This window comes from Mesoplodon bidens, assembly GCF_964165515.1.
Source record: "Mesoplodon bidens genome assembly, chromosome: 14".
Lineage (NCBI taxonomy): Eukaryota > Metazoa > Chordata > Mammalia > Artiodactyla > Ziphiidae > Mesoplodon > Mesoplodon bidens.
Genome location: NC_138170.1, coordinates 30,674,276 through 30,701,950, shown reverse-complemented (window position 1 = coordinate 30,701,950; position 27,675 = coordinate 30,674,276). Strand labels below are relative to the sequence as shown.

Here is a 27,675-nt window from a genome sequence, read left to right as displayed (position 1 = left end):
GCAGGCTCTGAAGGGTGAGAAAGAAGACAATGGGAGATCCTCAGACAGGAGCATGAGAGGAGCAATTCCAGACAAGAGGGGCAAAAAGGAAGAGGTGTCAAACCAGGCTACAAATTTTCTGATAATCCAACACCTGGAATTAAGTATGGTGCGAATAAACTAGGGCCTGGTGGGGTTGGCTCAGCTATGTGGTCCTGCTGGCTAAATAAAGACATCAAGCATGATAATATGGTCATTAGGGTGTAGCAAATGACCAAGGGACTATTTAACTTCTGGTGGCAATAACTGTACTGTCGGGCGCGCCTTCCCTGAGAACAGTACTCACGATTGATGGGGTTGAGCTTAGGGAAAGTCCAGACAGACCCTGTTCAGTTCCTCTCATTCCAAATGGTGGCAAAGATGATGGACCTCAAGCCTTGGGTGAGTAAATCCAGCCTTAAGAGGAGTAATGCGGCTCCCAGCCATCTCTCCAGGAAGAGAAATTTTCTTTCCTGCTTCAAATAGGCATGTAAGAATTTGGTACAAATACTCCTTTCTAACCCCACATCTGGCTGCCTTCTCCACTCTGTGCAGAATTGGATGTAATGAGCACCTCCTGGTGCTAATATGGACACACTGTCAGTGTCTGTGCAACATGTGTTCAGTTTCCATGGTTTTGCATTGTGTGTTTCCATGAGGCTGAACAGACTTTCAGACTCATTCACATTTGTATCTGCTCTGACGATGTAATCCCTGCTATGAGGAATAGACCTGCAGTGAGCTTGAGAAGAATTCCACATCTTACCTTTGTCAGACATTTCCATTTGCCCCATCAAAACTACCAAAACAAATGCAAACTCCCAACAAACCCTGGCCACTACATATATTACTGGCTGAGACTACTGGTTCTCTTACCACTTTGATGTTTAGATCAGCATTTTTATAGGTTTTTCAATATTTGCTTTTAGGAGATTCTTAGTATGTTATTATCTTTATTTAATCTTGAGCCATTAGTAAAAACAAAGAGATCCCATTCAGCACTATGTCCTGGACATAGTTTTGTTGCTTCTAATTAATAGTAACTGGTAACTGATTTAAAAAAAAATTTTTTTTTTAATTTCCTTAGCAAGTTAGGAATAGAAAAGAAGAAAAACTTCCTTAATCTGTTAACAGGTATCCACCAAAAACACTACACAGACATTATACTTAATGTTGAAGTATTAGAGGTATTTCCTTTAAAATAAAAAACAAGGGGTCTTCCCTGGTGGCTCAGTGGTTGAGAGTCCGCCTGCCGATACAGGGGACACAGGTTCGTGCGCCGGTCCGGGAAGATCCCACATGCCGCGGAGCGGCTGGGCCCGTGAGCCATGGCCGCTGAGCCTGCACGTCCGGAGTCTGTGCTCCGCAATGGGAGAGGCCACAACAGTGAGAGGCCCACGTACTGCAAAAAAAAAAAAAACGAGAAAGGATTTTAACCATCACCATTATTGTCCTAGCCAGTGCAATAACACGAGCAAAAATTTTAAAGTAATTATAAAAATCAGGAAGAAAATAATTGTCATTATTTGCAGACAATGTATTGGACTGCCTAAAAATTCCATAAGAATCAACTTTAAGATTACTAGAACTAATAAAGGAGGCCAGTGAGCTAGCCAGGGACATGACCAACACAGTCAGTGATCATGACCAGTTAGAAAGCTGTCCATTCACAATAAAAAAAATATAAATTACATATTTATATTTTTAAAGTATGTATAAATTATACATGAATATGTATATATATAATAACTAGAAATAAAGCTAACCAAAAAAATGTGCAGAACGTATAGGAAGACAACTATAAAACTTCATGAACTACATTTCTAAATGGGAAAACTTAATACTAAAAAGATGTCAGATCTCCACTACATAGAAAAAGAGATTCCAGATGGATTTTTTTTAAGAGAATGCAAGAGAAGTGTTCTTGCTTCTAATTAATGGTAACTGTCCATTGGTAGTATTGTCCATGAATGGAAGGTTCTTCTTATCTTGCCAATCAGACAGGTCTCAACCCTCAGAGAAAAGCAAGAAAAGAGAGAAGAGAAGAATGGAAGGCAGGACAGAGTTATCTTCTCTATAGTCAAGGCAAGACTAAGCAGAGAAAAGTAAAAGTGTCCTCTTACCCGCTACACTCTGATACTAAAGTAGACTATACGATAGTGCAGCCCCTCCAGTAATAACTTATGCATATGGTTCCTGTCTCATAGTAGTCAATCAGTGTTAGCTGAGTGAATAAACGTACAAGTGAAGAATCTCAACATGTCCAATGTTTAAACAAATCAACAATAGAAACAGAAGCTGTATCGGAGACAATGCTTCTTTTTAATTTATTTTATTTATTTATTTGTTTGTTTGTTTTTGGCTGCGTTGAGTCTTCGTTGCTGCGCGTGGGCTTTTCTCTAGTTGAGGCAAGCGGGGGCTACTCTTCATTGTGGTGTGCAGGCTTCTCATTGCAGTGGCTTCTCTTGTTGTGGAGCACAGGCTCTAGGCACACGGGCTTCAGTAGTTGTGGTGCCCGGGCTCAGTAGTTGCGGTTCGCAGGCTCTAGAGCACAGTGTCAGTAGTTATGGCACTCAGGCTTAGTTGCTCCATGGCTTGTGGGATCTTCCCAGACCAGGGCTCGAACCCATGTCCCCTGCATTGGCAGGCAGATTCTTAACCACTGTGCCACCAGGGAAGTCCCTTTAAGGCAATGTTTACTTTCAAGAATCAGCAGTGATAGGGACTTCCCTGCTGGTGTAGTGGTTAAGAATCCGCCTGACAATGCAGGGGACAGGGGTTCGAGCCCTGGTCCAGGAGGATCCCACATGCTGCAGACCAACTAAGCCCGTGCACCACAACTACTGAGCCTGTGCTCTAGAGCCTGTGAGCCACAACTACCGAGCCCGCCTGCCTAGAACCCATGCTCCACAACAAGAGAAGCCACAGCAATGAGTAGCCCGTGCACCACAACAAAGAGTAGGCCCTGCTCACCTCAACTAGAGAAAAGCCCACCAGCAGCAATGAAGAACCAACGCAGCCAAAAATAAATAAGTTTATAGAAAAAAAAAGAATCAGCACCGATAAAGAAGTTCTTATTTCCCCATTGCCTTTGAGCAAATATTCAAAGTGCGGACTCTCACTGGGTGGTATTGACTAAATTCCTATGAAAATTCATTAACTTCATCAGCAGACTGAATTACTTTTCAATGCATACACAATCTTCCACATTCTATGTCAGCTGAGGTCAAGTCCTTTTTGCAGTTGGCCTGGGAGGAAAAATAAGAGTAGATGCCAGGAATTTAGGGTATGTGCCAAAAGGGAAAAAAGGCGCCAGCACTGGCAGTCACCAGAAGAATCAGCTCCAGTTTGCCTTGTTTGTTTATCAAATATCCCGTCACAGGACCAGATTCCCTGCCATTCTATGAATGCATACAGCAAGACTCAACAGTTGTGTCATGGCTCATTGAGGAAACAGCAAGAATTCCAGAATCAAGAGTCAAGCTGTTGTGATACCCATTAATGCATTCATAAACAAAGAAGCTGTTTATCTGTAGATTTGTGTTCTGATATTTCACAACTGCCTGAGCAGGCTTTGTTCAGTCCATGATAAGTAGATCTCACCCTGGCTTGCTGAGCTTGCCATCTGTTAAATTCAGTCTCAACCACTGCTAATGTTGTTGCCTCTAGTAGATTACAAAAACTAACATTCACTTTCTTCTTTTTCTTTCTTTTCCTTTTAATGAGCAGATAGTGCAGAGAGTTCCCATATATCCCCTCTTCCCTGAACAGTTTTCCCTGCATTAGTGTAGTACATTTGTGACAAACTGATAAATCAACTGTAAGGTCCACAGTTTATATTAGAGTTCATTCTTTGTATCATACAGTTCTATAGACTTTGACAAATGCACATGTATCCATCATGTATCATACAGTATCATGCAGAATAGTTCCACCTCCCTAAAAATCCCCTGAGCTTCACTTCTTCATCCCTCCTCCTCTCTCCCCTTGAACACTGGAAAACTCTGATATTTTTACTGTCTCCATAGTCTTGCCTTTTCCAAAATACCATGTAGCTGGAATCACACAGCGCATAGCCTCTTCGGATTGGCTTCTTTCACCTAGTAATATGCATTTAAGATTCCATGTTTTTGCATTGCTTGATAGCTCATTTCTTTCTTATTTTTAAATAAATTTATTTATTTTGTTATTTTATTTTGTTTTATTTTTTGGCTGCGTTGGGTCTTTGTTACTGCACCCGGGCTTTGCTCTGGTTGCCACGAGCAGGGGCTAATCTGCGTTGCGGTGCGCTGGCTTCTCATTGCGGTGGCTTCTCTTGTTGCAGAGCACGGGCTCTAGGCGCACAGGCTTCAGCAGTTTTGGCTCACGGGCTCTAGAGCGCAGGCTCAGTAGTTGTGGCGCATGAGCTTAGTTGCTCCATGGCATGTGGGATCTTCCAGGACCAGGGCTCAAACCCGTGTCCCCTGCATTGGCAGGCGGATTCTTAACCACTGAGTCAGCAGGGAAGCCCAGCCCATTTCTTTTTATTGCTGAATAATATTCCATTGTTTGGAGGTACTACATCATGTTTATCCATTCAAGTGACACTGATGTTCACTTCTGACTGATTTGAACAGCTCATAGAGAGGAATCAGTGGGATGGTTTTATGTTTTCCCTTAGATACTCTAAGGTTCTTTATGTGTGTTTATAAGATATGGGCTGGGGAGAGGGGGAATGAAAGTCACCCATTATTCCAAGACAAAACCTCTTGATCAGTTTAGTTTATTTCCTTCCAGTCATTTTTTTATATATTCACATTTTAAAATATTGAGGTCACATTATAAATACAATTTTTATCTTGTGTTTCTCACTTACCATTATGAAATTTTGTTGTGGATAGTATGGTTCTCTGACAAGATCCCCTCCCCAAGGCTGACAAATGACATATGACCCCCAGCTGCTGGGAATATCAGCTGCTGACAGCTCACAGCTATGTCCCTCAGTAGGACTTGTTCTTGGCCTTGGCCAAGGTTAGGCTCCCTCCCTGGGTGAGCCCATGGCCAATGACTGGTTGATGCATAAATACAGAGACCCTCTTGTCTCAAATTGGGAAAACTCAGAAGAACCAGGTCAGCTCCAGAGATCCCTGTAGAGTCAGGTGAGGCCTCAGTTACAACTACACTGCAAATCAGCTTCTCCCTCTATCCAATCCTTCCTTCTTTACTTTTAATCTGAGAACACTCCCCATATAGCTCATCAACTCTGTTTCAAGGGATCTAAGACAGTTGTCACCAGAAATGGTCTTAGGAAGCAGACTCTACCATTGGATTCTGTAGCTGGATATCTCACAGCAATCCCTTAGGCAATGAGTACCCCTTCACTGGTGGTAGTTGGAGCATGGAGAGCCCTTGGTGTGCTGTGGTGATGCGATTATTAAAACTTTCACAAATGGTAAAACTGGGATGGGATACTGGTAGAGGAGGATCTTGATAGGGACAGAGTAAAGGGACAAAGTAGGTGATTAAATAGTTAATCCCACTAAGGGATCATAAGTAAAAATATATATATATATATATATATATATATATATATATATATATATATATATATATATATATATGGGAGACCCCTGTAAGTTAATGATCACTCAAGAAAGCAGGTTTTCTTAACCACAAAACCAAACAGGCTTGCCTAGCAACAAAACCATGCAACAGAAGCATGAGACATGCCCCAAAACCATAAAACAATGGTGGAATGAGACCCACATCCTGCCCAGTGAGCTCAGTAGGTTAATGATTCCTAGGACATGCTACTCTGCTCACACTAAAAACAAAAATATAAGGTGATATTATACTGAAACCTGAGGTGATTTACCATATTTTAGTATATGTTACTGCCTTTTTGCTCATTTCCATTGCCCCATGACAGTCCCGGCTTGTCCATGTAGGGACAAGAAAACTCCCCTGCCCAACGTGGAGGAGGAGCTGATGATGGAAGCTTCACGTCTACTCAAGAATGATGAAGGAGGGGCTCCCCTGGTGGCGCAGTGGTTGAGCGTCTGCCTGCCGATGCAGGTGACACGGGTTCGGACCCTGGTCCGGGAAGATCCCACATGCCGCGGAGCGGCTGGGCCCGTGAGCCATGGCTGCTGAGCCTGCGCATCTGGAGCCTGTGCTCCGCAACGGGAGAGGCCACAACAGTGAGAGGCCCGCGTACCGCAAAAAAACAAACAAAAAAAAGAATGATGAAGGAGATGGTCTTCTCCTCCTCCCTATTCTTCCTTTGATTACAAAACTGTAGCCCACTAAGCTCTCAGGGCAGCACCGTCTTGCCTGCCCACTTGTAAGCCTCACAAGCATCCTATTCTAATAAAACACTTATCTATCACTTTGCCTCTCACTGAATTCTTTCTGCACTGAGACATAGAGAACCAGAGCTTCTCAGAGCCCCCAGAAATGCATTTCTGTGGGTTCATTCTGGTCATGTAAGGCCTTTGCTGAGAAATTCACTGATAGCCTTGTAGGGGGTTCCCTTGTAAGTTACAACCTTCTTTTCTCTTGCTGTTTTTAAGATTCTCTCTTTGCTTTGATTTTGACAGCTTTATTATAATGGGTCTTAGAGAATATATCTTTACATTGATTTTGTTTGGGGACCTATTCACTTCATGAACTTGGATGTCCAAATCTCTCCCCAGATTTGGAAAGTTCCCAGCCATTTTGTCTTTAAATAAGCTTTCCACCCCCTTCCCCCTCTCTTCTCCTTCTGAGACTCCCATAATTTGCAGATCATTTCTTTTGATGGTGGCCCAAAAATCATGCAGGCTTTCTTCACCCTTTTTTAATTTTTAAAAAAATTTCCCCTCTGAATAATTCCATAGTTATTATCTTTTAATTCCCAGAATTTTTTCTCTTTAATTCATTCTGCTGTTGATGCTCTCTATTGCATTTTTTATTTCATTCATTGTATTTTTGTTCTTTTTAATGATTTCTGTGTCTTTGTTCAACTTCTCATTTTGTTTGTTCATTGTTTTCCTGATTTTGTTAAATTGTCTTTCTGTGTTTCCTTGTAGCTCATTGAGCTTCTTTAAAACAGCTCTTTTGACATCTTTGTTGGGTAGATCTCCAGGTCTCGGGTTCATTCACTGGAAGAATTATTGTGATCTTTTGGTGACATCAAATTTCCTTGATATTCGTGTTCTTTGAAGGCTTGCATTGCTCTCTTTGCATTTGACGTTGCTGTTGCCTCCTCTGGTCTTCACTAACTGACTTCAGAAAAGAATTACCTTCCTTCAGCCCTGCTAGGGGTGCTGAGGTTTCCTCAGACTGGCTATGGATATTCCTGCTCTACCCTTATTGCTCCCTCTTGTGGCAGGATTCTTAAGCTGTATGCCTACTCTCAATCTTGCAACACACCAGGCAAAAGGGAGGCAAAAGGGAGGCTGCTGACAGCCTCCCTTTTGCTCTCGGGGCAGTACTAAATCTCAATTTTGTGTTCTTTACCTGGCCAGGCAGTATGGTCCAGCTTTCTGTGTGTGCTCACTAGCCATCTGCCAAGGCTTGCTCATGCCACCATCACAAGTATGCACAGGGAGCTGACCACAGGATGGGGAAGTGAGTGAGTGAGGCACCCAGAGCACTGAGGGTGCAACAGGCCAGCTGGGGTATCAGTGGATGAGGCATCCCCAGGGGCTCATTGGTGGGCTTCCTGATGGAGTCCCACAGTTAATAGGATGCAGTTAGCAGGATCCATGTCCCTTCAAGGCCCTCCAAGTCCTAGCTGCATCCCTCCCAGCCGCTCCCCCACTACCCCCAGTCATTCAACTCATGACTGAGTACTCTGGATGGGTCAAAAGAGAAATGGACCTCTTTGGCAGCATCCCACATAGCTGGGGAGGCTGGGTGGTCACTCACTCTTTCACTTCCCACATGGGAGAAATGACAGTCTGAGGAGGTTTCTCACCAAGGTCTGTACACCTATTATCTGATGCATGGATGAACAAGACTCCCCTGGACCTCTTGACATATGGTGCTGGATCCCACATCTCCCACAAAGGAACTTTTTCCATAGATAGGTGCTAAATTGTTGTTGAGGGGGGTAATACAAATGAGGGACATCTTGTTTGGCCATCTTGTTGACATCACTTGATTAATTTAATTTATCTAAACTTAGTCTACACACACTCCTATTTTAAACAATACAAAAACTTAGACTGTTTTAAATCTAATCATCCCTTCCAAACATATTTTATTTTTGTTCAGTATTTTAATTCTACTTGTTTTGTGATTTGTATACATCATTAGACATTAATTATTATTTAACTCATTGTTTGTTTAGATAGCCACATATTTAATGACTTATTTCATTCCTTCCTGCAGTGGACTGTCCATCAAATATTTTTGTGTACCCTAAGTGCATCTTTAGAATTTTCTTTAGTGTAAAATCTGTTTATTACCAAGGCTCTGATTTTTTCATTTGACCAAACAATATTTTTATTTTTCCCTCTTGATAGTTTCACTATGTATGCAATTCTAGGTTGACAGTTACTGTCTCTCAGAATACTGAAGATATTATTCCATTGTCCTCCAGATACCATTTTGGAGATATCCACTGTGAGTTCTGTAGTTCCTTGGTGTTAGTCTGTCTTTACATTTTGGCTATTTTTAAGACCTCTCCATAGTCTTTGGTATTCTTCAGTTCCACTACTATCTGTCTAAGGAAAATTTTGCTTATATTGCTGTAAATTCATTGAGCTCCTTAAGTCTGAATTCTGCACGTATGTTTCATCAATTCTGAAAAGTTTTCAGTCATTATCTCTTCAAAATTTGCCTCTCTTTCATTCTCTCTGTCCGTCCTCCTAGAAGTCCAATTAGACATAAGTTAGACCTCCTCACCCTTTCATGTCTTTTAATCTGTTTTTCATATTTTCTACTGCTTTGTCTCTCTGTTATGCATTCTGAATAATTTCTTCAGATCTATTTTCCTGTTCATGTTTTTATCACCTATATCTAATTTTCTCTTTAAATTTAAACCATCATTTGAGTTTTTATTTCAATTATTATATTTGTTTTTCATAAAAAGTCTATTTGATTGTTTTTCAAGTATGCCTGTTTATCTTTCATAATAACTTGTATCTTATATATATATATATATATTTTTTAACATCTTTATTGAAGTATAATTGCTTTACAATGGTGTGTTAGTTTCTGCTTTATAACAAAGTGAATCGGTTATACATTGTATCTTATATTTTTAATCACCACTTTTATTTCTCTAAATATATTAAACATGCTTAAGTTACATTTTGTACTTGATAATTCCCATACCTAAAAACTATGTTGGCCTTATTCTGTGGTTTGTTGTTCCTGCTGGCTTTTCCTCAGAGTGTCTTGTCTCCTTAAATGCTTTTTGACGTTGTCTCTGAGCCCACATTCCTCCGAACTTTATTCATGGAAAACTTTGAGGTTTTTGTTTTGATTGCATTTCTCCAAAGAGGATTTAGTTTTGCTTCTTCCAAATTTCTGGAATCATTACCAATCCAGAACTACTTTAAAATAAATTTTGACCTAAAAGTGTTTAGAACCATGCAGGTAGTGTAAATTTGGGTTACAAACTTGAATGAGTGCCACTTTATGGTTAGGAAGTCTCAAGAGAAAATTTTCTCCCTTAACCCAACACTGACAAGCAAGCTTCCTTGCTATGTCTATCTGTAAGGCAACGTACGTTTCTAGTTCATTCATACACTCTGTTGTCTTTTCGTGTCACAACTCCTTCTTTTGGCTTTTGCCTCCTGTTCACACTATAGCATGTGATCATCAAAATGAAAGCTGGTCCTCATTAAAGAAACGACTGATTCCAGGGTTGGTACACAAAAAAATATGAGACTGGAACATTTTGTTATATCAGAAAGTAATAAATTGCTCCAAAAAAGATGGGAAGATATAAAAAAAATAAATTAAACTAAATAAAACAAAGGAACCAGAATGAAGGGATTCTCACAGCTCACATCTGGGAAAGTTTGGCCTCATAATAAATGGTGATAGTGATAGAATAAAATTCATGTAAAGAAATAAGAATCCATGAGTTTATATTGAGATAGATCACTATATGATAAAGATAGAGAGATAGAGGATAGATAGATAGATAGATAGATAGATAGATAGATAGATAGGTGATAGATAGATACAGACAAAAAATAAAAAACCTTCCTTACAATAGAATGTCGACAAATAAATGTGGACCAGAAACAATGATATAATTAGCTAATCATTTGGCAACCACAATAGTAACAATTATTTCAAATAAGAATGAAAAGTAGATACTGAAACTAAAGGGTAGAAGTATGACAAGAAACAGGATGTTTAGGTAGTCTCAAAATATTTCACCAGAGACACTTATTAATTACAAAAGGAAAAAGAGCAACTTTATAATGGAGAAACCTGGCAGACAGCACCTTCAGCAAGGAATCACAAATGAAAAATGGATATCATGTGCTTCTGAATGTGATGCACTGAGAAGGACACATCATTTCTGTAACGTTCTTGCCAAATGTGTATAAGCTAAATCCAATCATGAGGAAACATCAGACAAATACAAGTTGAGGGAAATTTTACAAAATAACTGACGTATGCTCTTCAGAAATATCAAGACCATGGAAAGATAAACACTGTAGAACTGTTCCTGATTAAAGGACACTAACAAGACAAGAAAAACAAACACAGCCTGTGATCCTGGGTTGGATGTTGGATCAGAAGATTTTTGTTGTTATTGTTATAAAGGACTTTATTGGGACAACTAGAAAAATTTGAATGAGATCTATAGAACAGATAGTAATATTGTATTCATGTTAATTGTATGACTTTGATAATTGTACTGTTGTTATGTAAGAGAATGTTCCTGTTTGTAAGGGAAATAGGGAGAGAGAGATAGAGAGAAAAAGAAGGAGAAGAAGAAGAAGAGGAAGAAGGAGAAAAGGAGGAAGAATAGACAGACTGATCTAGACGTTGATGTAGATATAAAGAGGGGGAAGGGAGAATAAAGCAAAGGTGGTAAAATATTAGCCACATGAACAAATGGGAATCTGAGTGAAGAATATACTACAAGACTCTTTATGCCACTGTACTATTTGGAACATTTTTGTAGGTCTAAAATTATTTCAAAATAAAAAGTTTTAAAGAAATGAAAGCTGATTCAGACCAAGCTCAGATCCAAGACTGTAATCAGGGCCTGGGTAGGTCCAGATCCCCACTCTTGCCCATCTCTCAGAGGGAGGCTGTGCTGGAGCAGAGGGTGGCAAAGAACAACCAGCGCTGAAAGGACTCAGAATCAACAGAGCTAGGAAATGACGTGGACTGAGTGAGCCATGAGGCCAGGGACAATGACAGTGCAAGCAGACTCATCAACTCCAACAAGAATCGCAAGAATATGCTGACTACAAACAACAGATTAGCCGAAGCTCTTGGAGAAACAATACTCTGTACAATAGTTTACAAGCTAACCAGTTTCTTATATTAACTTCACATTTGGGGAAAGAAAGAGCAAATAAATCCATTGCAATTTAATGTGAAGTCACTTGATTTATTAAGACTTGTTGAAACTCTCCCAATACATTTTTTTTTTTTTTTGGCCGCGCAGCATGTGGGATCTTAGTTCCCCAACCAGGGATGGAACCCTGCCCCCTGCAGTGGAAGCATGGAGTCTTAACCACTGGACCACCAGGGAAGTCCCTCTCTCAACATATATTGGTCTAAATTCTCTAGAACAGTGCTGTCTAGTGCAGTAGTCACCAGGTCTGTGAGGCTATTCTAATTTAAATTATTTAAAAAATAAATAAAATGTTAAAATTCAGTTCCTTAGTCACATCAGCCACATTTCAAGTACTCAATAGCCACACGTGGTTAGTGGCTCATAGCTACTATACTGCACAGTATAGATATTGAACACTTCCATCACTACAGAAAATTCTGGACATTCTGTAAATCTGCAGAAAACATTGTACATTACTATTCCAGAAGCAGAAGAGCTCATCATTGATGAAGATCGCTGTGATATTTTATTTCATTGTCTTTGATTCATGGTAAATTGGCAAAACATGGGAAATACTTTCAATAAAGCCCAAACATTCCACTTCCTGTTGAATTCAATACCAGGAGAGTTCTTTTTGCCAAAGAGGAGAGACTCATCAAGAAGAAATAGGAGTAATAAAGAACCTTGAGACTGTTGCAAACATTGTCGAGAAGGTTCTGATATTCCTATGTCCTCTGACTTTTTGGTTGACCCACATTTCTCCCCATCCTCCACCCCACCTCTGCACTATGGAAAATACTGTACATGTTTCATTCACTATAGAGAATGGTTTGGCAAGAAAGCCTTGACCAAGACAAATTTCCAACAATAAAGTATTAACCAAGGAAGTAAGGAAATTGACCTAAACATCCAAATTAGGAGCTAAGGAGTTATAGCTCTGAGTTATTAAGACTGGAAGGGAATTGTGAGATACTAAACTTTCATAGCCTATGATCACTTCATGTCAGAGCTGACAAAGGCTGATTGCTCAATGCAAGCTGAAGTGAACATGTCTATGATCTCCAATGGATATCTTCAATACACTCAAATGGAATCCAAAAATAAAAAAGAAATGCAGAGTTTAATACCACGTATGCAACCCTTGAAAGCATGCAAAATAATAGCAGAGATTGTTTTTAATACAATATATGCAATAAAACATAAATATTTGCATGGTAATAATAAATGCCAACTTCAAATAGTGGTTAGCTTTAAAGAGATAGGGAGGGGAAAACATCAGGAAGGGAGACGGAAAGCTTCAACTAGATATATTAATATTTTCTTTAAAAAATCTGGTGCAAGAATGGCTCAACGTTAGGGTCTTATAGAACCATCAGTGGGTACAGAAGGTATCAGATATGCTATATTTGGAATGTTTCTGTTTGTTTGAAATGTTTCATAACAAAAGAAAAGCTTAATAAAATAAATTCTACTTCTCTCACTTCGTATTTGTGTGATCTCCAGCCTCGCTTTTTTCTAATTGCAAACAAGATCGATATAATACCTACTGGATGGGCTGTTGTGAGAAGCTCAGGAAACACTCAGTAACCAATCAAGACACCTGCATGGAGTCTGGAAGGAGGCCCCAGGAGTGGCCAGGGACCAGGATGTGTGGTGGTCCAGACCAGCCCATCGAACATGTGGCATGCAGTCATCACACTCTACTCAAAGAATAGATATGGCCCATTTTCCTTTGGACCAGAGCAGATTGGAGGAATGAAGCTGGGTCCTGACGTTCCAGTGAAAACAGAAAGGTTTGGATTTGTAAGCCTCTCTGCTTACTTTGGTTGGCCAAGCTTGCTGTTTCCACATCTGTCCTCAGGTCAGGGGAAGTCAAATACTGGATGTAAATGTACACAGTGGTTCCTGCACATCAGCACTTCAGGAACCCAGATCCAACCCAGGAGGTCTACAGGGCTGACCACCACCTGCAGGCACTGGAGCAGACTAGAGACTGAAAGCAGCTGAGAGAAGAGAAGCCACTTTGTTTTTATTTTTATTTTTTCTTGAAGTATAGTTGATTTAAAATGCTGTATTTAGGACTTCCCTGGTGGCACAGTGGTTAAGAATCCGCCTGCCAATGCAGGGGACGCGGGTTCGAGCCCTGGTCCGGGAAAATCCCACGAGCCGCGGAGCAACTAAGCCCGTGCGCCACAGCTACTGAGCCCGTGTGCCACAACTACTGAAGCCCACATGCCTAGAGCCCGTGCTCCGCAACAAGAGAAGACACTGCCATGAGAAGCCTGAGCACTGCAAGGAAGAGTAGCCCCTGCTCGCCACAACTAGAGAAAGCCTGCACGCAGCAGTGAAGACCCATTGCAGTCAAAAATAAATGAATTATTAAAAATAAAATAAAAATAAAATGTTGTGTTAGTTTCTGGCGTACAGAAAAGTGATTCAAATATATATTGATATATATATTCTTTTACATATTCTTTTCTGTTATGCTTTATTACAGGATATCAAAGGTAGTTCCCTGTGCTATACAGTAGGACATTCTTGTTTATTTATTTTATATATATAGTAATTCTCATGTGCTAATCCCAAACTCCTGATTTATCGCTCCTCCCCCACCCTTTCCCTTTGATAACCATAAATTTGTTTTCAATGTTTGTGAGTCTGTTTCTGTTTTGTAAATAAATTCATTTGTAGCATATTTGAGATTCCACATACGAGCAATATCATATGACAGTTGTCTTTCTCTGTCTGACTTACCTCACTTAGTATCATCATCTCTAGGTCCCTCCATGTTGCTGCAAACAGCATTATTTCATTCCTTTTGTTGGCTGAGTTGTATTCCATCGCATATATGCACCACATGACAAGCCACTTTGGAATGACTCCTGCCCCTCCCTCATCCACCCTCTATGGTGCCCTCGGTCACTCAACTCATGGTCAAGCGTACTCTCTCCTCCCCAATGCTTCTGAATGCTCTCCTCCCTGCCACCCCTTTCTTCTCTTCCTCCTGGAGTCCTCATTTCTGGGAAAACTCTTTTCTGCATCATGGCTTCACCCCTGGCCTCCTCATCCTGCCTTTCAGAGACCTGCTGTCCCCTGAGGCCACCTCCCTTCAGCCCTCAGCCCCAAACACCACAGGGTCCAGTGGCAGTGCTGGAATATTCCTAACTTCTCCCACACCCCTCCACCTCTTCTCAAGGATGTCATCAAACAACTTTCCAGGCATGATCCTCATAAATTCTGATGCTTCCCAGGACTTTGACCTTGGTTCTCTTCATACCACATACTCTTCATATCCACCCCCATGATTTCATTTTCCTTATGAGCCAGTGACTCCCAGCTCTGTACCTCCCACACAGATGTCTCCCCCATGTTCCAGACTCATCTTTCCAAAAACTGCTGGACTTGACTACCTGGATATTGTACAGTTGCCTCAATTGCACCATGTTCAACACAGACCCATTCTCTGCCTCTCTGCTCTCCCAAGCACGCTCATCATGTACTCCTGGCTACAACAAACAAACCACCAGGACCCAGCCAGCCAATCTTGACCCCATCTTCTCCTAACTAACTCCCATGTCTTGTCAGTGTCCAAGTTCTGTGGATTCTGCCTCTGAAATAACTTTCATAATTGCCTCTTCCATTGCAGCCCTATTTCCCTTCTAAACTCAGGAGCCCTCATCCATTGCCTGATACATGGTGCAATCATCCCCTAACTTGCTCTCTGAGCTCCCTGACTCTGGCCTAACAGCCTTCCAAACGATAACTCCAGAGTTATGTCTCTAAGACACAACACTGATCACATCACTCCCTTACCTTAAAGTGTGTCTGAAGGAACAAACCCAAACTCCTTAATAAAGTCCTTGACCATCTAACCCCTGAACAAAAAGAATAAGCTCTAGGGTCAGACTGGTAGGGATCAAATGCCAGCTCCCCCACTTATTAACTGGGGGACGTTAAGGTCATGTGAGTCTGTGTCTCTGTCTTCTCATCTGTAAATGTGCATAGTAATTGTACATATAAGACATGTTAGCTGTCACTGTTAACTCTCTAGTCTCACTTCTCATCATTCCTCCACAAGTACCTATGCTCTTCCCAGTTACATGGAATTATTACTGGAATTATTATTATTCAGGAATGTTTCCAGAAAACACCAAGCTCTGTCATGGCTCCATGCTTAAATACGTGCTCATTTCTCTGCCTGGAATGCCTTCCTCTCCCTTGCCAATCTGGAGAACTCTTGTAGAAGCTTGATTATCACTTCCTCTGTGAAACCTTCCATAATTTCACCTTCCTCTAGTCTTTCTTTAAAAATAAATTTATCGTATTTATTTATTTGTTCATTTGTTTATTTTTGGCTGCATTGGATCTTCGTTGCTGCGTGTGGGCTTTCTCTAGTTGCAGCCAGCAGGGGCTACTCTTCTTTGCGGTCTGTGGGCTTCTCATTGTGGTGGTTTCTCTTTGTTGTGGAGCACGGGTTCTAGGCGTGCGGGCTTCAGTAGTTGTGGCACTCAGGCTCTAGAGTGCAGGCTTAGTAGTTGTGGCCCATGGGCTTAGTTGCTCCGCGGCACGTGGGATCTTCCCGGACCGGGGGCCCGATCCCATAGCCACTGCATTGGCAGACAGATTCTTAACCACTGCGTCACCAGGGAAGTCCCCACCTTCCTCTATTCTGGTACATCAACTGTTACATATCTCTATCATAGCACTCACCATAAAATCTTATTCTTTTGTCTTTATTCAAGCCCCACCCCAAATACCTAACATGAAGGGACTATGGCTACTTCATATTTGTTTCTCCATCACTTAACACAAAACCATGTATCGGGTAGATGCTTATGAATTGCATGAATGACTTAAGAGTGAAGGACCTGGGCCTCAGACAGATGAATTGCTTTGCCCACTCTTAGTGTTTCTCCAGTCTTCCACATAATAACAAAGCCACAGCTATCGATAGAAGGGATGAAGTGGCATAAAAATGCATTGAACTATGTACCTGGAACCCAGATCTGTCAACGAACTCAAGATCTTTCTACTATACCTATCAAAGCAAACAGTTTCTAATTCAAGATAATACACTGCTGTTACTGCCTTACAAGACCTCATTAAAATGACAGTAAAAGCATTTTAAAGTCCATCACAATAAAGAGAGTGGGAGTATCCATCAATGGACCATGAATTTTGATAAATCTCTGAAAGACATAAAATAATACATAAGGAACTGGCAAGGGTTGAAACAGTGGAGGATGCAACAGCCTACAGGACTCATAGAAGGGGCCACAGCTAAAGAACAAGACCTCTTGCCTTGAACAGCTCCAGGGAGGCTCCCAACTCAGAAATGCCAAGTGTCAGGGAGTGAGAGTAAGATGGGGGGAGACGAAAACAAGGAGACTGATGGAACAAGAAAACAGCTGTCCCCCAACTTACCCCCTGCCTCCACCTCATGCAAAACTCCTAGTCATCTGATATTCTCCAATCACCCTCCTCCCTACTCCAAACAAATAAGAGGGTTTTTCTCTTTGAAGAGTGGACAAACTGTGAAAAACTAGGGTGGCCAGTGTAGGCATTAGGAGTCTCCTTGGTAAAGTCCAACTTCCTTCCCAGCTTTCCAAAGCAAAGCTACCAGTTAACAAGCTCTTCCCTCACGCACACACCTCCCAGTCATCTTTTTCTATTGCCTCATTCTTAAATACAACCAAACAACTAAAAATTTACTAGACTTTTGAGGGAAGCTTACAATGTGACAGAGAAAGACCATCACAAACAATAAGAAATGGGTAATTCAGAGCAGAGCAGATTGCTAATTAGTATCCTCAGAGAGATTTGAGACAAAGCCACAGAAAATAATAGTGAGATACAGTAATATGAATAAAAGGAATAATCCAAAAGAAATTTTAAAATTATCAGAATGATTGGAAAATAAACTTAAGAGAATCTCCTAGCAAAGAGAATAAAAAGAAAGGAAAATATTAAATAAAAGAAAGAAGATAAGAGACATATAGGGGACTTCCCTGGTGGTCCAGTGGTTAAGACTCCATGCTCCTGGTGTAGGGGACCCATGTTTCATCCCTGGTCAGGGAACTAGATCCTGCATGCCACAACTAAAAGATCCCACATGCCTCAACTAAAAGATCCCATGTGCCACAACAAAGATCCCTCATGCTGGGAATTAAGACCTGGTGCAGCCAAATAAATAAATAAATTTTTTTTTAAAAAGAGAGACATATAGAATTAATCCATGTGACTTGTAGAAGTCCCAGAAAAGAGAGAGAGAGAGAGAGAAAATGAGAGAAAGAAACACAGGTTCAAGACTGCCAAAGATAAAGAAAAATAGCCTAGAAGCTTCTAGAAAGGGAAAATAAAATGTCTACAGGGGAACCAGAACCAAACTGGCCTCAGACACTGCATCAGAAATATTGAATTCTAGAAAACACTGGAACAGACAGAGCCTTCAAATTCCTGAGAAAAGTTTCATTTCAACAGAGAATTGTACACCTTGTCAAACTATCAATCAAGTGTAAATCCTACACTGGGAATGTAAATTGGTGCAGCCACTGAGGAGAACAATATGGATGTTTCTTTAAAAACTAAATATAGAGTTGCTATATGATCCAGCAATCCCACTCCTGGATAGGCATATCTACAGAAAACTCTAATTCAAAAATATACATGCACCCCAATGTTCATAGCAGCACTATTTACAATAACCAAGACATGGACACAACCTAAATGTTCATCAACAAATGAATGGATAAAAAAGATGTGACAAAGATATACAATGGAATATTATTCAGCCATAAAAAAGAATGAAATAATGCCATTTGCAGCAACATGGATGGCTCATACTAAGTGAAGTAAACCAGACAGAGAAAGACAAGTACTGTTTCATATGATATCCTTTATATGTAAAATCTAAAAAAAAAAGATACAGATGAACTTATGTACAAAACACACAGAAAACAAATACACATAGAAAACAAACTTAGGGTTACCAAAAGTGAAGGGAGGGGGAGGGGTAAATTAGGGGCTTGGGATTAACATATACACACTCCTATATATAAAATAGATAACCAACAAGGACCTACTGTATAGCACAGGGAACTATACTCAATCTTTTATAATAACTTAAAAGGGAGAAGAATCTGAAAAAGAACACACACACACACATAAAACTGAATCACTGTGCTGTACACCTGAAACTAACACAACATTGTAAATCAACTGTCATTTCTCAAGGAGGTTGAGAAATTAAGAATCAGTTGAGCCCTCAGATGCTCTCTTTCATGACACACTACTGGGCAGCTGCCGATGGAAATTTTGTCATCATACTAATGAAAACACAGAACACTGAGCTAACGAGAATATTGATAACAGTATACCAGAAGGAGAGGGGATGGGAAGTGTGCATTTGGTATGGTGGGGGCCGGAGTAAGTGATATGAAAGAAAATTAAAGCTTCGTCTTTTTTTAAATGGGAGTCAATAGTGAATGCCTAAAGCTGAATAGTCAAAAATAGTGCAAGCAAACTAGTTAGAGATATGGTGGGAAACCTCACCCTAACTGAAAGCGGTTGCCCCTGGGAAGTGAAGCGGGAGTGGTTTCAGGAAGTTTTTCTTGGAAATGTTTCTTATCCTCCCCTTTCTACAACGGCTTTGTTGAGATATAATTTATGTTATATTCTTCCATGTAAATTGTGTGACTCAATGGGTTTAATATATTTACAGAGTTGTGCAACCATCACCACAGTCTAATTTTAGATCACTAAAATCATCATCCTCAACAGAAACTTGTTCTGCTGTTTTAATAACAAGCCTTGTAGAACTATTTCACTCGTTAAACCACAATTAATAAAATAAAAACTAAATTTAAAAAAGAAAGAAAGCAATGATTAAGCATGGTCGGCAACAGGACGGGGGTTTGTGGGGCGATGGCCGGAGAGATGGGAATTTTGTCTGCTTTTCTGTAATGTTGTCTGCTTTTTTATCATAACCTTATAAACGTATTGTTTTTATTTTATCACTTTCTTTAAACGTGATAGCAATTCCTTAAGCAAGAACTTAATGGAAAGTGAGGGACTGAATTTGAGGCAGTGTTTGTAGAAGCCCTTTAAAGTGAATATTGCCCTTCTGACATCACAGCCGTCTGGAGCAAGAAGGGAGGCACACAGTGAGTGACACCCGTGGGAGCGATGGCTGGGCACTGGGGTGTGGGCCTGTCCCTGGGCACGGGACCTGGGGGAGGCGGCCTTTGGGGAGGAGGAGGCGGAGGACCGGTCCTCGGAGGCCACACGCGCATCCACCATCAGAGACCCAGGCCAGGGCTTGTGACTCGAAAGGGTGAGTGTTGATGACCCAGGAGAAAAGAGAAACGTGACCTCTGTCATTCCAGCCACAACCTCCTCTCCTTTTAAAGTTTCACATTTTCCTTCACTTTTCAAAAATAAATGACCCCAAGTTGGACTGACTTTTTTTTAAATGCCAAGGAAGAGCACTAGCCACATAAGCGTTGTTCTCACCTCTGCGTTAAGCTCTGTTTCTCATCTGGCTGCCAAGAGAAGCGGCCATTATTCTGCCAGCAAACTGCCTCTGGGAAGAAAGGAATGGAAAATGTGAGGAAATTTCCTTCCAACATCCGAGAATCCTCACCTCAGCATAACTGGGGAGAATTGGCGGCACAATGAACCACACGGGGAAAAAAAGGAAAATGAAATCCTAATTCCTCAGTGACTGCTGGACAAGGACCCTGTCGTGGGACCTGGATGGAGAGATGGGACTAGCCACCCTGGAAACTATGGGAAATGTGAAGACTTGGTCTCACGGCAAGAGGTGGTAAAGGTTCTCAACCTCCAAAGGTGACCAAGCCTGCCCCATCGTGACCATCTCTCACTTGTCCCTAAGGACAAACCTCACTGCCCCCTGTTCCCAGGCTGTCAGGGGGTAGCCTTTGTGAACCCTCTGGGGCAATGACACTTATGCTCCAGCAAAGCTTATCTCATTGATTTTTTTACCCAGGACGCCTGGGTGAGAGACTTGTTATAATATGGGATGTAAGACAGATAAGTATTAATTGGAAAGGAAAACAGCCAATAGAATACCTTACTAGGAAGGCAGCCTTGGTAAGGAGATGGGGGACCCGGCTTTGGGCAATACTAAATAGAACAAATAGCATGAAGGAAAATAGAACAAAAGTGATACAATGCAATAAATAAGTGCTAGGAAAAATAAAACTAAAATGATGCAATGATGTATAGCTTATTTTTCTTTTATTTCATTTTAATCATTGATGACCATTTCATCTTAAATATGTTACTTGAAAATAAGAAAATGTATATGCAATGCAATATGCAACTGAAGTACTGAACACAATTTTCAGAACATTTTTGTACATAATTATATTCAGGTGAGCCTCTTCTTCTAAATGGAGCCTTGAAAAAATGAATGTCTCTCTCTGTCCTCTAGGTGATGAAGATGCACAGTGCAGAAATTTTGAGATCAGCCATGTCTGTATTGAACACCTGTTTCTGCCATACATTGGCTGTGTGACCTCAGGAAAGTCACTCCTCCTCTCTGAGCATCAGTTTCCCCATCTGACTCATGGTAATAGTAACAAGAGCTAACACTTTATTTTTTTATCATCTTTATTGGAGTATAATTGCTCTACAGTGGTGTGTTAGTTTCTGCTTTATAACAAATTGAATCAGCTATACATATACACATGTCCCCATATCTCTTCCTCTTGCATCTCCCTCCCTCCCACCTTCCCTATCCCACCCTTCTAGGTGGTCACAAAGCACCGAGCTGATCTCCCTGTGCTATGTGGCTGCTTCCCACTAGCTGTCTATTTTACATTTGGTAGTGTATATATGTCCATGCCACTCTCTCACTTTGTCCCAGCTTACCCTTCCCCCTCCCTGTATCCTCAAGTCCATTCTCTAATAGGTCTTCATCTTTATTCCCATCTTGCCACTAGGTCCTTCATGACCATTTTTTTTTATGATTCCATATATATGTGTTAGCATACGGTATTTGTTTTTCTCTTTCTGACTTACTTCACTCTGTATGACTGTCTCTAGGTCCATCCACCTCACTATAAATAACCTAGTTTCGTTTCTTTTTATGGCTGAGTAATATTCCATTATATATATGTGCCACATCTTCTTTATCTATTCATCTGTTGATGGACACTTAGGTTGCTTCCATGTCCTGGCTATTGTAAATAGAGCTGCAATGAACATTTTGGTACATGACTCTTTTTGAATTATGGTTTGCTCAGGGTGTATGCCCAGTAGAGGGATTGCTGGGTCATATGGTAGTTCTATTTTTAGTTCTTTAAGGAACCTCCATACTATTCTCCATAGTGGCTGTATCAATTTACATTCCCACCAACAGTGCAAGAGGGTTCCCTTTTCTCCACTAACACATTATTGATCATTTTCTATGTACCAGTGTTTACACTCTCTACATTTGTCAACCTTTTTTATCTTCATGACAAGCTTTCATGTATATTGTTATGAGTTGAATTGTGTCCTCCCAAAAGTCATATGTTGGAGTCCTACCTCCCTCCCCCCGCTCCTCAGAATGTGACCTTATTTGGAGGGGTCATTATAGATGTACTTAGTTAAAATGAGGACATACTGGAGTAGAATGAACCCCTAATCCCATGTAGCTGGTGTTCTTATTTTAAAAAAAGGAAATTTGGACACCAACACATGCACACAGAAAGAATACTATACTGCCACAAGCCAAGGAAATAGCAGAAGCTAGGAGAGAGGCCTGGAACAAATCCTTCCCCAGTGCCTTCAGAGGGAGCATGGCCCTGCTAACACCTTAATCTCAGACTTCTAGCCTACAGAACTCTGAGACAAAAATTTCGAGTTAAGCCACTCCACTTGTGACACTTTTTTACAGCAGCCCTAAAAAATCTAACAAAGATACTATTATCATATTTCTACCTTACAGATGAAAAAACCAAAATGCAAGAGCTGAAAGTCACACAGTTAAGTAGCTGAGCTGGGATTCAAACCCCACCAAAACCTTTCCCTTAACTCCTACATTATCACAGTAGTGGTATTTAACTTCAGAGAACTGTCATAAGGACCAAGTGACATAATTCATGTAAAACATTTAGCTCTGTGACTAGCACATATTAAGTGCTTAATAAATTTAGCTATCATTGTTTATTACAATTGCTCTAAGTCCAGGATTATACATTTAATACTTGTCACATTCTCCACTTTAGACACCATTATCCCCATATTATAGATTAAAAAACTATGACTCAGAACGAGTGACTTGAATGGGATTTTAAAAACCAGTCTATCTTGCTCCAAAACCGATACTAAACCGTCTGTATTGTCTAATTATCAATCTCTATCTAACTCTATTCCAGAGAAGAATTTCAACAAGCCTTTTTGCTGGAAAAATTCTAACCAAGCTCACTGACTAGATTATGGTAATTCTTTTGGAGAATTAAGATGAGAAAGGTCAAGATGACACCACCCCTAAAATGAGATGGGTCTGGCAGACCTGGAAGCTGCTTGAGTCTCTGCAGTTATAAGTCATAGTTTACAGTGATGAGCAGAGAACCAGGGCACAGAGGTCACTACCAGAAGATATAAACTAAAACCTATTATGTCACTAAAAGTAAACTGCTAGAATTAAGAGAGAAATCCTTCCATTACAGGGCTTATTCTTAAATAAGACCCAAAAGGCACAAACAATAAAGGAAAAGATTCATAAATTTGACTCACTTCGAATTTTAAAAATTATTTTAAGCAGAGTAAACAGTAACAAAGAGAAAAACTTGGGCGATTGCATTTACAATGAATATAACCGGCAAAGAAGTGGTCTCCAGAAAACATTTTTAAAACTTCTACAAACCAATAAAAACAAGATAAAATGTACATCAGGGAAAACTGGGACCAGACTTTGAGGTCCCTGCCAGAACTATAAGATACAAGAAGGTTTGCATTTCACATTCTGTTACCCATGAAATATGGGGAGTATGCCTACCCTTCAACCCAGCCACAGAAGCTCCTAAGTGTGCTCCAGGAAACATGAACCAGAATGTTCTCTGCAGTATTATTTGGAACAGTAAAAAATGAAAGCAACCTAGATGGATAAATAAATGGTGGCATATTCATAAAAATGAACTAGAGCTAGTAGTATCTATCTGGATAAATCTCAGAACACATAATATTGAGTGAAAAAAGAAGTTGTAGAAGGGTACATGTGGCATTATCCCATCTCTATGAAGTTTATAAGCATGCAAAGTAATGCAATGTATTATTTAAAGCTAAAAGTGTATGTAATAAATCTATGCAGGGGCATGATAAACACCAACCTCAGAACTAGAAAGAGAGGTGAGTAATGGGATGCAGAGGAAGACACAGTTTCAAATGCACTTTTTTTTATTTCTTAAGCTAAATGATGCATACATGGGTATTGGTAAAGTATTCTCTAAGCTTTTAGTAAGTCTGATATATTTCACTATTTAAAAATAATGGGAAAACTTTTCTAGTAAGAATCCTAAGGGAGTAATATCAGCAAGATGGCCAAAAAAGAAGTCCCTTGCTTGTATCCCACCCCACAACAACAATTTGGCATCCATCCAGATAAAAGTGTCTTTGTGGGTGATGTGGGATCCATCACCATATGCCAAGGGACCTGAGAGGAGTCTCATCCACCCATGTGTCAGGTAGTAGACATACAGACCTCAGTCCTGACTGTGGATCCTACAGTGGTGTGTAAACCAGCTCTAGCTCCTCTCAGCTGTGGTCCAAGAACCCCTGGAGAACACTGTCTTAGACAATCACCCACAGGGGAGAGCGACATTGTGGGAGCCCAGGTATCCAGCAGAGAAATTCTAGCACAGTGTTGGAGCAAAATATATATATAAATCTGGACACATTGGAGAGATTAGTCAGTAAAGAATGGAGGAGGTGAGTGCTATTTCAAATGTGAAGATAGCAACACAAGACTTTGAAAAACACAAAAAATCAAGGAAACATGACACCTCCAGAGGATCACAATAATCTTTCAGTAACTGATGCCAAAGGCATGGAGATCTGTGACCTACCCAGTAAAGATTTCAAAATAGCTGTTTTAAGCTATCAGAAGATTTCTCAGCAGAAACATTCCAGGCCAGGAGAATAGAATGATATATTCAAAGCGCTGAATGAAAAAAAAAAAAAAAACTTTCAACCAAGAAACATTCACCAGGATCAATTATATGATAGGTCACAAAACGAGCCTTAGCAAATTTAAGAAGACTGAAATCATTCCAAGTATGGTATGCACACAAGAAAACCCTGACCGCACACTATGAAACTAGAAATCAATAACAGGAGAAAAACTGGAAAATCCAAAAAAAAAAAAAAAGTGGAAATTAAACAACACACTCCTGAACAACCAATGGATCAAAGAAAAAAATCAAAAGAAAAGTCAAAAAGGATCTTGTATCAAATGGAAACACAACACAGCAAAACTTATGAGATGTAGCAGAAGGAGCTCTAGGAGAGAGTTTATAGCAATTAACACCTACATCAAGGAAAGGTTGCTGGTTGTGCAGGTTGCTGAAGAGGGTGATGAAAATGGCCTGTGATCTAATGGAGAAGAACAAAATCGGTGACAATACCAGCCCAGAGTGAAGGGACAACAGTGAGGCCACATCAACACAGGGCAGTTGGCTGCCCAGACTACTGGCCCTGAGGCCCAGAACTTCCTGAGACTTTTGGCCACAGAGACGTGAACACACCTTGTCCCTTTGCTGCAAGCTTCTTGCAGCCTTATGAGTCCTTCTTCCCTCCCCACACACATGCCCATACCTTTTATTGTTGGTTAAATTTTAAGTTTTTTTTAAATTGTGAAACATTTCAAACATATGGAAAAGTACAGATAATACTGTAATGGACACCCATGTTTATCCTAGACTTAACAGATATTAACACTGTTTGCATTTTTGTTTCAGATGTATTTTGTAAACTATCAACATAGATGGAGCGAAATCTTCACACTCTGACCCGGTGTCTTCTTCCCTCCCACTCCAGAGGAAACCACTCTTCTAACACGGTATTTATCACTCCCAGACATCCTATGGGATCTGTAAACATATAATATTGTTTTTGCTATATGTAAAACAGAGGCTTCAGACTTTTCTACCACATTCAGTGTAAAAAATGCATTTTACATTTTGACCCCGTAAATACGCACATGCACACATGTGTATGTATACATATATACCCATGTGTGTGGGTGTGTACATAAGCTGAATCAAAACTTTCATGAAAATACTTACTGTTTCATTACTATCAACACATGCGGATATTTTCTTTCTATTATGATTTTATTTTGTCATGTTGGCAGTGATTCATTAAACTGATTTCACAGCTTACAGATGGGTCATAACAAACAGTTTGAAAAACAATAGTGTTACCAGACTTTCTGTTTTTGTCAATCTGGTCGTGTGAAATGATTTCTTATTTTATTTTGCATTTCCCTCATTACTAACAAAGTAAGCTTCTCCTTACTTTATCCTCACCCACTCAATTGTCTCTTCTATAAATTACCAATTTTATTGCCTGAATACTTATCATTAGCTTTCAAGACTTTTTGTATATATATTCTGCACACTAGTTCTTTATTAGCTATATATGTTGCAAACATCTTCTCATTTTCATGTAGTTAAATTTACCAAACTTTCCTCTTTAACTTTTTTTCCTATTTTGTCTTATTTTAAAATATTTTCCATACCCTAAAGTTATGAAGATATTGCTCTATATTTTCTTCTTAAAATCTTAAAGTCTTACATTCTACATTTATATTTTAATCCTGCTAGAGGTGTGTGTGTGTATGTGGTGAGGTAGGAATCCTATTTTATCTTTTTCCATAATTTATTGTCCAAGACCAATTTATTAAATAGTCTGCTCTATCCCTGCTGCCTTGTAATGCTACCTTTGTCATAAGCCAAATTCCCAATGTACGTAAGTCCGTTTCTACACTCTCTATTCTGTTTCACTGGTAGATTTCTCTATCCTATGCCTATATCACACTGTTTAAGCTATATGCTATAGTTTTGTATACATTTTTGAAATCTGGAAGGGCAAATCTCTCATCATCATCATTATAATTATGATGATTATTTAAGATTTTTTGAATACTTTCGGCATTCCCTCTTTTGTTTGAATATTTAGACCTATTTTGTCAAGTTCTGTAAAAAAATTCTTGGGAATTTTTATTGGAATCAAGCAGATTTTAATTTGGACAAAAATTGACATCTTTTATGATAACAAGTCTTTCTATCCATGGTATATTGTCTCCAACTACTTAGGTCTTATTTTATATTTTCAATAAATTGTTTTGATTTTTTTCCATGATGCTCTTGCACTCTTTTATTACATCTGTTTCTAAGAGTTCATAGTTTTTGTTACTGTTGTTATTGTAAATAGTATTTTTCATTACATTTTCTAAATTTTTTTACTAATGATTTTGTACATTGATCATTTCCAGTAACCTTTCTAAGCTCTCATTTTTTCGAATATTTTGCCTATAGATTCTCATAGATGGTCCATGTTGGCCATCATACAATCTCAAATCATGGCACTTTTCTTTTTTCCTGTCCAACCTTTTTCTTCTTTTTTCTACAGCCATGTCACTTGCAACCCAAATCCAGGTACTAACAAGAGAATGGACTCGACTGTCTCTGTAGCAACACTGGGATAGAGCATGAGCAAGAAGAAGCAAAGTTAACACTGATTCATTAGATTGATGGTGGCAGACCACCAGGCATGTCCAGCGCCCAAGTTCTCTACCACATATGCTTGAATTGTACAATTATACGATTTTCTTAAACTTCCTTTGCCCATCTCATGACTCCACTCAGATTCCCTATTCATTCTCTTCCACTGTGTGATCATATGCGGCTGCTCACAGGAACTTTACTGGCCCAGGATTTCCATTTCTTTCCATGATCATACTGTAATAGAAAGATTATTTTGGTGTCATAGGCAACAAAGTTTAGTGTCTGCATTCTTATCCTGATGATAAACCTAGTGCTGACTGGTACAGTTTACATGAGTGTATAAACCACGCTAAACTTCAGTGGGTTGAAATATGCAAGGACAAAATGAGGGCCTCCCATTTTCTCTTTCTCTTTTATGGC

General features: G+C 39.9%; 1 protein-coding gene across 1 annotated transcript in view; it reads left to right on the top strand.

Annotated features, from left to right (window-relative positions):
* The window catches only part of ANTXR1 (ANTXR cell adhesion molecule 1), a 293,533-nt gene extending 267,929 nt beyond the window's left edge, over window positions 1-25,604 (top strand). The window contains exons 18-19 of the transcript XR_014017420.1: window positions 20,976-21,113; window positions 25,486-25,604. The gene's annotated coding sequence lies outside the window, so the exon portion shown is untranslated. The remainder of the gene's footprint in view (window positions 1-20,975; window positions 21,114-25,485) is intronic.
* Window positions 25,605-27,675: the final 2,071 nt, after the last annotated feature.